The 11863-nt window shown below is 46.6% G+C and overlaps 1 pseudogene; it reads right to left on the minus strand.

The window, feature by feature from the left end:
• Positions 1-3000: 3000 nt before the first annotated feature.
• LOC123347433 lies at positions 3001-5220 on the minus strand (annotated as a pseudogene).
• Between the last annotated feature and the right edge of the window lie 6643 nt (positions 5221-11863).

Raw genomic sequence — 11863 nt, forward strand, 5'->3', positions numbered from 1 at the left:
GTCCCTTTCCCATACCTATGACTGCGGAATGGATAACATCTCTCAATAATTCCTCTTTCAGCTGTGCCTTTACACAGTCTGGAATACCCCCTCCAGCCCTGCTCCACAGTTGTCTCATAGCTGATCTGGATTTAGCTCCTTTAATCTTTCTTCCTACATGATGACTAGATGATCTCCTGATGTCCCTTCCAACCCTGATGTTCTCTGATCATTTGCCAACTCTCTGATAATCTTCGCGGCTCTTCTCCTGTTTTTAAATATTCTTCCTGTTTTGGCAGAGTGTTTAGCAGTGTACTCAAAACCACTGAATCAATAGCAAAAACTTTCCATTGACTTTAGTGGGACCAAGGCTATACCCATCATTAAAGGGGAACTTGCTGCACCAGAGAAGAGAGGAGAAATCCTTGGGAATGAGGAGCTCCAATATGGGCATTAAGATCAGTGACGCTGGAAACACCTTTTAATAGTGAGGGGTGCTGATAGTCAAACAGAAAACGATCCTCAAACTTTTTACTTCTACCTCTCCCCCCACCCCAAAGCTGAGGTCCCAGGAGCAAAGCCGTGTCTCCAGGAAGGGGGGACATGGAGAGCGATTAGGGGGCCAAGGCTGGGACCACAGTGGGGGGCAGGGTGTGGGGCCTAGTAGCAGGAGTCCAAGCGTTCAGGAGGACAGACAGTTAAGCTGGGACGACCCACATACACATCCGGGAGTGATACTCGGCAGCTGGGACCCCGCATACCAGTGGCTGGGAGTGGGGGCCTGGTCAGGCCCAGCATGCAGAGCTGGAAGCAGAACCCCTGGTGTGGGGCCAGCAGCCCAGTGGACACCGCATAAAACCTGGGGTGCTGCAAGCACCACCCCCCCACACCCATTCTTCTCACGCCTATGCATAAGATAACCAGGTATGGTTTCTCCAGAACCATAATGATACTATCATCCTTTGTGATCTGGGATCAAGGGTTCTAGGATTGATGGAACCCCTGGCTGAACCCTTGATACAAGGGATGTGGAAGAATGATAAAAACACACCCGAAATCTAACCTAATTTTATTGAAATAGACCAAAAAAAACCACTTAAGGGAAGAATATGTTATATGGAATTGCTATGACACTTATCTGAAGGCTTTCTTTAACATTTTCCATGTGGTATTTATGCTACACCACAAATAATCCAGGGACTTATCTAAATGCTAATGCTCAAATGTTAAGGTCCACAGGCAAGAGAAACACAATAGAGTGGAAGACCTCAACAATTTGAAAACCAATGAGCCATTCCATTAATTGATCTTTGATTATTAGGCAGGTAAATATGACCAATGGTCTGTGATGGGGTATTAGATGGGGTGGGATCTGAGTTACTACAGAGAATTCTTTCTTGGATGCTGGCTGGTGAGACTTGCCCACATGCTCAGGGTTTAACTGATCGCCATATTTGGGGTCGGGAAAGAATTTTCCTCCCGGGCAGATTGGCAGAAGCCCTGGAGCTTTTTGCCTTCCTCTGCAACATGTGGCACGGGTCACTTGCTGGAGGATTCTCTGCACCTTGACGTCTTTAAACCATGATTTGAGTACTTCATTAACTCAGATATAGGTTTGGGGTTTGTTAGAGGAGTGGGTGGGTGAGATTCTGTGCCCTGCATTGTGCAGGAGGTCAGACTAGATGATCATAATGATCACTTCTGACCTTAAAGTCTATGAGTCTATAAAACATGAAAATTAAACGTTTCATCATTTATAATGACAGCGTAAGGGATCCTTTCGAGGATGGCCACTTTTTGCATGTTTCAATTTAATAACGATTTGTTATTGTCAAATAACAGGGTCAAATGAAATTATTTAACCAAAGATTATCCATCAGAGATTAGCACAGTGCTATACAGAATAGAGGATTGCCCCTGATGGTGTAACTGGCCTCTGTCTCTCTCTCCTCTGTAACTGAAGGGATGCAGCATTTTGCACTACCCAGACCAATTTTCAAGCCCTCTGTCTTCCATACCGTGTGAGATAAAGAAACTCCTTTTTGGAGGGAAAAATCTTTTCCCGTGTTTAATTTTACCATCTCTTCTGTTTTTCTAATTGCTGATGGAATTACTTTTATGTTTCATAGTTTAGCTGACTGGTGAGTGGAAAGGAATCTCTAACCCAGTCATCATCACAAACATCTGTGACAACCCACAGTTCTCAATGAGTTAAAACATCTTTCGATGGATCATATTTCCTCCATGACAGAACTCATCTGCAATAACAAATATCCCTCATTAATCACCTAGTTTTCTTTATAACATACTTTTGTAAACACTTGCATTTGTTGAGGGATCTTTTCACTTGATGATTACCTGTTCGGTTCATTCCCTCTGAAGCACCTGGGATTGGCTGCTATTGCAAGACAGGATACTGGGCTAGATGGACCTGTGGTCTAACCCAGTATTCCCATTCTTATGTTTCTGGACACCTGGACTATATTAGCAAAATCAGGATAAAAAACAAGGTTAAAGATTACACATATTCCATTAGTGAGTTGTTTTTCCTTCACCCATTAGTGCCAATTCAGTGATGTGGTGGGTTGCACAGGATCAGAGCTATGTTATTTCTGGTCATCTCTAATGAAGATGAAGGGTTGGGGTGCAGGTGTTGATGGCTTCAGACCAAGAGCAGGCTGCATTATAGCAAAGGGAAGCGCAGCTAATCCTTCAGAAGAATTCAAGCTGAATTAGTGGGCACCTGCTGTAGAATTCTTCCTCCAACTTTTTCTAATTTGTCTGGGAGTTGGAAGCCACGACTACCCTCAGGTACAATCCTGAAGTTCTGGCTGAACTTCGGTGTTATTAATTAATACACAAATCCAGTGCATATAAAAAACTGGAGCACATTTCAGTTTATTAATTAAGCGCCTCCCTAATCTCCCATGCATTCTCGAAGACTTTGCGTACATTTTAGTGTATTAATTAACCTTCCTTCCAACCCTCCAGAATCATTATTTTCCCCATATGCAGCACTATCTATTTTTTCCAGCACAGAGTGTCCTTCAAGACCTGTATGACCTGCTGGTTCCTCAGAGAGTAGATGAAGGGGTTGAGCATGGGAGTGTTGACCGTGTTGACAATGGCCACCCCTTTGGTGATGTCCAGTCCATCACGCTGCTTCGGACGGACATACATGAAGATGCAGCTGCCATAGAAGATGCTCAGGACGGTGATGTGCGAGGAGCAGGTGGAGAAGGCCTTACGTCGCTCTTTGGTTGAGGGGATGCGGATGACGGTAGCAACAATGTAGGAATAGGAGACCGCGGTGATGGACAAAGAACCCAGCAAAACAACAGCTGCTACCAGGAAGTCCATTGATTCCACCAGGTGTGTGTTGGAGCAGGAGAGGCTGACGAGGGGCCCCAGGTCACAGAAGAAATGGTTCAGGACGTTGGGGCCGCAGAAGGAGAGCAGGGAGATCATCATGATGAGGCCAATGATGAAGAAGAAGCCACCAAACCAAGAAGAAAGCACCATGTAGGTTCAGACCCTGCCGCTCATGATGGCCATGTAGTGCAGTGGGTAATAGATGGCCACGTAGCGATCCACAGACATAGCTGCAAGGTGAAGGAACTCAGAGACTCCCAGGGAGAGGTAGAAGAAGGCCTGGGCGATGCAGCCGGCAAAGGAGATGGTCTTGTCCTCTGAGAGGAAATTGGCCAGCATCTTGGGGACGATGACACTGGTGAAACAGATCTCAAGGAAGGAGAAGCTCTGAGGAAGAAGTACATGGGGGTGTGGAGGCGGTGGTCAGCCCAGGTGATGGCGATCACCACATTCCCAGCAAGCGTCAGGAGGTAAATCATCAGGTGCACCAGGAATAGCAGGAAACCTAGGTGATGCAGGTGAGGGAACCCCAGAAGGACAAATTCTCTCACGGCCCTCTGGTTGGCCAGCACCAATACCTTGTTGCCTTCCAGGAAAGAAGGGAGAGAGAGCCATCAACATCAGCTGTACTAAACTTTGCGATAGTACACAAGGGGAGAGCAGCTGAAATATGGGCCCTGGACACCATGAGACTTTGATATCTCTGAGACTCAGTTTCTCCCCAATCTAAAAAATTGGGTTAATAGTAATTTACTTCCAGTTGCGAGGTATGGGGGGGGGCAATATGGACCAATGAGAGGTTGTGTCACACTTACCCTGCCACCTGGATGCCTCATGATGCTGTGCTGCTGTAGCTCCCAGCCTGGGATGCTCACAACCAGCCTACCAGTATGCAGGTCACACCATGAGTGTCTGTGCTTAGACCACCCTAGTTACAGACCCACTGCAGCTTCCACCAGCCATGGTTACACCCAGTGAGGTGACCCCAGGCCTGAATTTTCCCAAAACTACGTGCCCTGAAGTGCCCAGCCCTCTCCTGAGCCATTTTGAAAAATAATAAGGTGTGTTTGTTCCACTAAAGACACAAAAGCACATCACAGCTTATTAACATAACTGGGGTAAATGCTCCCTTCTATTTAAACACAGCTCTGAGTTGGTTTATAGTACAGTGAAATGAGTTCATCAACAAAGGAAGATGGGATTTTAAGTGAATTCAAGAATAAGAGGTAAAGTTAGAAAGGGTTACCAGGAAATAAAAGTGAAAACATGCATCTAAAAGTCTAAAACTTAATCTAACAAGGTACAGGCTGTGTTCAATATGGTTTCTCTCACCAATCATTCTTCTTCCCAGCCATAGCTGACATTTCCTGAGCCAGGACCTTCCAAAGATGTAAAATGAGCATGTCTCTAAGATGATGCTCATTTTATTTTTTTATTTTATGATGAGTTTATATTTATATTTTTTTCCTTAATTTTAAAAGAGTAGATATTTCCTCAGGATATGACCAGGTCAGGTTGCATCATCTGGTATAATAATAATGTACCATTGCTGTTGAATAGATAGATAGATATATAGATAGATAGATAGATAGATAGATAGATAGATAGATAGATAGATGTGCATAGAGAGGTACAAAGACAGTATTCACTGATGGTACCATGCATGTTCTCATCACTTTCAGACGTCGGACGGATAACTGAGGAAATAATCTGTCATCCTACATTCCTAACAACAATGTAATATATAAACGGAAAATCACAATGTAACACATGGAACGTATTATTATTGATAATTTAGCTTTGAACATATGCACACTCTAACTCACATATATTTTTCCAAACACAAGTCCTACCTGCTAAAAAACCCATGATCTATTTCACACACACACACCACAAACACACACACAAAATAAATAGATACATTAAATAAAATAATCTATTTTACACACACAAAAATAAATAAATAAATAAACTGATAACCTTGCTGGTGGGAGACTCATCTTCAAATTTCATTCAGAAACAGGCATCTCACTAAAGCTCTTAACAAAATAAACTGGGAATATTTTCAGTAGCTGACTTTACCCAGCTTGCTCCTTATTCTGTCCCAGAAAAGAAAAACACATGGAACACTGGAGGATATATACCAGCTAGTACATCACATGGAGAAATAATTGTTCTAAATGAAATGAAAACAGCTAACTTCTCAGGAAGTTGAGACTGTACAGTGGACCTCTTGGGGCTCATTAAGTGTAGAGTTGGCTTCTGACATGGTAAAATTTAATTTGCCAAGAACAATTTTCTCTAGCCCGCAAACTCTCCAAACTTTCTTTGTAATGAACAAAGACTTGCTGATGAAGACTGCAAGAGCTCTGGTGCAGATATTCCTCAGATTAAGCTGGGCAATTCACTTAAGGGGCAATTTATATCTATAAAAAGCTGGACCTCTGTGGAGCACTTATGAAATAAACATGCATTTCTGTGAATGTGATAGATAGATAGATAGATTTTCTGAAAGTTCTGGAGACCTGGCCTCTGGAAATTAAGCACTTTTAAGGTATTTAAAGTTGGGATCCCCAAATCACTAGTTCCTCATGAATATCTTAGCCGAGCTTGCTTTCTAGGACCATGGGCAAGTCTCACTGGTATATTCTGACTGTTCCACTCTAGTTATAGAAATTAAGTGTGGAATTGATTTAGGTGTTTTCTGGCTACTTTATGTCAGCAGATCAGCCAGAACCCAATGTCCTGATTCCTGGAACGTGTCAAAACATTTGCTTGGTTTTGAACCTCCTCAATTCCAGATTGAAACATCCTTGCAGCCCCTCTCTCCGTGAAAACCTCAGATCTGTGTCCCTTTGGGGAGGTCAGAACAAGTTTAATATTGAAACATGGCAGCTAGCTTGTCTCAACAATCCCCACTCAACTCCATGTCTCAGTGCAAACTTGGAGACATTGCTGTCCCTCCATGTTAAGGGCATGAATTAAAATCTCCAGTCTGAATTCTGGGGAAACTGGGATCTGGATTTTGCCTCCTGCGTCCATCTCTACTGAAAACTGAAGTGAGAAGATTACATTAAAACATTCAGATCTTCTTCTTCTTCTTCCTTTCTCTCTTCCTCTTCTTCTCCTGATGGTCTGTGATCACTCAAATCACCGGCAGAATACCTGAGCACAGAACTGAGATGTTAGAAATGGTCAGATTTTTTTTAAGTCTTACTAAATATATTAAAGAATGAAAACCCAGAGTTCAGTTGCTTTGAACTTTGGAGCTTGTGTTATTTCTAACTTGTGATTATTCAGATAGCAGTTCAGTGCATCATTGTTGGGAAGGGAAAATCTTGAAAAGGTGTACACAATATAGTGGCCTCTGCCTGAGTTTGCCGAGAGCCGGAAATGATCACTCCCAGATGGTGACATTTTGGTGTTTAAATTTTAACAAAGCAGGAGGGACCATGGGAAATCATGCTCCTTCCATTGTATCCCATGCTCATCTCTCTCTCCTTACTAGGATTCCTTTATGCTCATGCATGGCTTTTGTCTTTTTCAACTTTATTTTTTAATTGAAACACATATGTAAATATGGGTTCTCTATAATAAGATTTCCCTCTGTCTTTAAATAAAATTTAACTGTAAACTCCTTCAGTTGAGAATTTTTATATTCTACCCTGCCATCTAAAACTTCCTTTACAGTTTACAAGCAGAAAAATGTTTGTTTGATTATGCTGTGGGGTTTTTTTGTAGGTGTCACTTTAAAATTAAGCTAATGCTATGATTTGAAAGGCTAGGATAATGTATATTAAACATTTTTTATTTAGCTTTATCTTTACAAAATATTGATTCGACTGTAAAGACAGGTTTTTTTGTTATGTTACAGGATTTTTCATCTCAGTCAAAAAAGACCAATACTGTTTTTTTATTCATGTTCAACTTTTAAAAGTTTGTTTGTTAAATAATTATTTGGTTTAACAGCATTTAGGGTTTTTAAAAGTTAGGGGGGGAAAATGTGGGGGAGAAGTAGCCTGCACATGTCTTGTAAAAATGTTTATCAACTGTTTTATAGAAGCTGGTTTCTCTTTTAAATTAACTTCTGTGTGTGTTTTTTGCAGGTGTGTGTAATTCTAAAGCTTTCTTTAGTGTTTACAATTAATTCGGGTTTAGAGCTGTTTTCCTTTAGGTAAAACTTTAAAAACCAAGCTAACATTAACTTTTTAAAAGCTGGCATATTGCTAAATAAACTTGCATTAGGTACCGTGTTTGGCTTTCATTCCTTTGTTTCCAGAGAGGCATTTATTAAATAAGCCAACAGTCTATAGGCACGCCTTGTGGCACACTATGATTGGTTCAGGGAAATGCAGTTCTACCACATTTCTAAACAATAGCTTCTGATTGGCTCAGGCAAGAGGCCTGGCTTGTCCAAGGCTGACTGTGCTGGAATTACTGGCACCTGCCTTAACAGGTGGGGGAACTTGATGGGGCCGGCAGTGAAGGGGGACACGCTAATGGACACTAGGTAGCTCCTCCCTCCGGCAGTCTCTGGCACTCATTGGCCAGCTAGGGATGAGGGTGCAGATTGGCCAACATTTCCCAGCTCCAAGGATTTAAACCCATCATGGGGCCACATGGACCCTCTTAATCAGGCCTGCACAACTCGTAAAGTGGCAAGGGCCACATTCCTCCAAAGAAAACAGTTGAGGGCCAAAACCTCCAAGCCCCACAGAAACACCCCGCCCCAGGGCCGCCCAGCCCTGCAGAAACAAACCCTCCTTCCCCAGCGCTGCCCCACCAAAACAGCTGTGGGCCACAAAGGAAGGTTCGGGGTGGGGAGGTGATACTTTATTTTAAATCAACCAGGGGCTCCCAGCTGAAGAGGTGGCTGGGAGGCCTCAGGGGCAAATTAAAGGGCCCGGGGCTCCAGCAGCTAGAGGAACCCGGCAGGGCCGGCTATAGGTTTTTTGCTGCCCCAAGCAAAAAAAAATTTGGCTGCCCCCGATCCTAGCCCTGGGCTCCCTCTTGTACCCCCTGCTGCCCCAGCCCTGGGCTCCCCAACACCAGTGCCCCCCCACACCTCCTGCCACCCCAGCCCTGGGTCACTGGTAACTCACTCCCAGGGTGGGTCATTCAGCAGGAATTTCAGATGTGCACAAAACACAGACAGGATTGGTTCCCATATGGTTACAGAGCTGCAATAAAGTGGAACAATTTTCAGCTTGTGTGATTGGAGGATATCTGGATGCATATTATAAGACTGTCCTCCATAAATGAGGAAAAGTAGAGGTGCCTTTATTATTCTTTTGTTCCACTCTTTCTTTCTATGGGGAGTTTGCCAATGCAATATCACTGTCTTCCTTTTAAACAAACAATGGCTGTTGAAAATAGCAATTCCAGTCCTAATAAGCATTTCTTGCTCAATTTTATCCTACTTTTTCTACAGAAAGTTACAGTGGATCAGTATATTTGATTTGGGAGAAATGAAGTAACAGCTGCCCAAACTAAGCTTGAGCACTCCTGAATTTTGAGGTGTTCAAATCTGGAAGGCAGGTGCTGGGGCCGGGGGCTGTGGGCTCCGCGGGGGAGCACGGCAGCATGGATGCAGCAACGTGTCTGGAGCTGCATGGAGCCAGACATGGTAAGGGGGCTGGGGTTGGAGAAGGGGTAGGGAGTTCCAGGGGGCAGTCAAGGGACAAGGAGCAGGGGGGTTGGATGGGGCGGCGGTCAGGGGGGCAGTCAGGGAACAGGCAGCAGTTGGATAGGCATGGGAGTCTCAGGGGTTCATCAGGGGACAGGTAGGGGGTGAGGTCCTGAGGGGAAGTTGGGGGGATCTCAGGAGGGGGCAGTTGGGGACAAGGAGAAGGGAGGCTTAGATAGGGGCTGGGGTCCCAAGGGGAAGTTAGGGGCAAGGGTCTTGGGAGGGGGCAATCGGGGGACAAGGAGCCAGCGGCATTTAGATAAGGGGTTCGGGCAGCGCAGAGCCCTTTGATTGCCTGCCGCAGCTGGGATTCAAAGGGCTCTGGGCTGCCCGCAGAGCACCGTGTGCGGGGGATTCAGTATCCCCCCGCGGGCCGCACAGTGTTGTGCAGGCCTGACCTAGGTGCTACTGTGATACACCTAGCAAGTCCTGTGCAGCAGCAATGGGATCCTTTGCCATGACTGGGTTTTCTAGGCGCTGCCATAATACACCTAATAAACACTGTACAGCACCCAGCACAATGCAGCCCTGGTCATCTGAGAGCCCCGTACTTGATCCCTGGCTCAGGTTGGACACCAGGAACCAGAGCGACCCCAGGGTCCCAGCTCCAGCTGCCATCAGCCCTGCGGGTGTCACAGCGCCGGGCAGAGCGGTCAGTGCTGACAGAGCCAGGGCAGCTGCAGGGAGCAGGCTGAGGCGCTTGCTGAGCTGGGCCCAGTCACACCCCACAACTGGGGCTCCACAAAGGATCTCTGGGGCTACAGTGAACAAGCAACACCGTGAGCTCCCCACGCACCGCTGGGGCAAAACTGGCCACAGCCTGGGCTGTAATAACAGGGGCAAAGGAGCAGGGAGGGGATTTTGCTTCTCTACGCAGCATTGGTGAGACTAACACCGGCCCTGGGATGGGGGACAGGCTGGCTCAGGGTGTGGGGAATGCATTTGGGGCCTTTCCCCTACAGGGGTGGGGGGCTAGGTCTGATACAGGCTCATGGCCGGGGACTGGCTGGTTCAGGGGGTGCAGAATGAGACGTGGGGCCTTTCCCCTCTAGGACATCTCTGTGCTGCTGTCACTGTTCCAAGCACCAAGTTCTGCCCTTCCCCAGCTCTCCTGTGAACATGGGTTGTGGGTAACACTGATCGGTATCGGAGCTGGGTGAGAAAACACATCCCTGTGCCCTGTGTGTGAGATAGAGGCGGGTGGCTCTGATCACCCTGATACCAGCGTCCCACCCCAGACATTGTGTATGTCACACCCAAAGTGACACCCCCATTGAGTTTATCAACCCCCAATGGGGTTCAGCCCCATCCCCTGTCCATAGGGTCCCTGGCCTATCAGGGGAGGCTCAGTCCCCCTATGGGGATTCACACACAGAGAACCAGGAGCATCACTGGTCCAGTCATTCCTGCATCCCACCCCCCCCACCAGGGACCAGACATGGACACTCCCAGCCAAACACCATGCTGGCCCCGAGTCAGATCGGTGACTCCTACTGGAGCTACCATCAGGGTACAGACAGCGAGTGCATCCAGTACTGCTAGGTTGGTGAGATGGATCGAGTATGGATGTATGGGGGGGGGGTCTAGATGGATCTAAAATGGATGTACAGGAATGTGCATCGATCTAGAAGGGATCTGCAGGTAGCTATGTGGGTATGGATAGATCTAAAATGGAACAGCATCAACTGAAGTTAATCTAGCATGAATTTAAATGGAGTTAGTTGGGTATTCATGCATCTGTACTGATTTTTAATGGATCTAGGGAGGTTCTGGAATGGTTCTAGACAGGGGCGGCTCTAGGTATTTTGCAACCTGCCTGCCGCCCCTCGCGGCGACCAGCAGAGAGCCCCCGTGGCTTGCCGCCCCAGGCACGCGCTTGGCGTGCTGGGGCCTGGAGCCTGCCCTGGTTCTAGATAGTGACACTGATATCTGCATGGACAGATCCCACACCTCATCCATCAGACATACCAATTCCAAGACAGAGATTCAGAGCCAAATAATGGAATGACTGAGATTGGATCTACCAATAGGCAGATAGTAAAAGATGGAAGTAGAGTTAATGCCAGTCAAAATGGTTTCATGGAGAACAGTCCATGTTCAATGACCATGCTGTCATTTCTGAGCAACATTAAAAGTCTGGTATATTAAGGTGACTGTGCTGTTGTGATATATATGTGGATTCCAGCAGGGAGTGTGCCCAACTACCACACAACATTCAAATTGAGAAAGTAGCTCTCTAAACACTCAACATGGCTCCAAAATGGGCTGATTGATTCTCCTCAAAATATGATCTTTAATGGGGAATCAGCATCCATTGGGGTGTTGCTGGTGGGCCTCGCAAAGATCTATTCTCGGCCTCAGGTTATTCTGTATCTGTATCGATGATCTGGAAATTCATGTAAACTTGTTGCTGGCAAAGTCTGCAGAGAACACAAAGATTGTTAGAGTGGAGGATGTCTCCGAGCTACAGAGCTACCCGGGGCCAGCTTTAGCCAGTGCGGGGCCGATTCGTGGGGCATGTACTCTCTGGGCAGCACTTCCGATTCCGCGCTCCGGCGGTGGTAGCGGGGCCACGGGGTTGCGGCGCTCCAGCCAGGGGAGCGGGGTTGCGGTGCTTCTGCGGGGAGAGCGGGATTGCGGGGCTCCGGCTGGGGGAGCGGGAACGCGGGGTTGCGGGGCTCTGGCCGGGGTAGCGAGGCTGCGGGGTTCCGGCCGGGAGAGCGGGGCTGCGGGGGCCCGGGGCTCTGGCCGGGGGAGCAGGGCCAAAAGGCAAAAACTGACATTAACATTGTTTCAGTCTGTGTGTTACTTGACATCATGCATTCA

Source organism: Mauremys mutica, chromosome 13 (genome assembly GCF_020497125.1).
Source record: "Mauremys mutica isolate MM-2020 ecotype Southern chromosome 13, ASM2049712v1, whole genome shotgun sequence".
NCBI classification, from domain to species: domain Eukaryota; kingdom Metazoa; phylum Chordata; order Testudines; family Geoemydidae; genus Mauremys; species Mauremys mutica.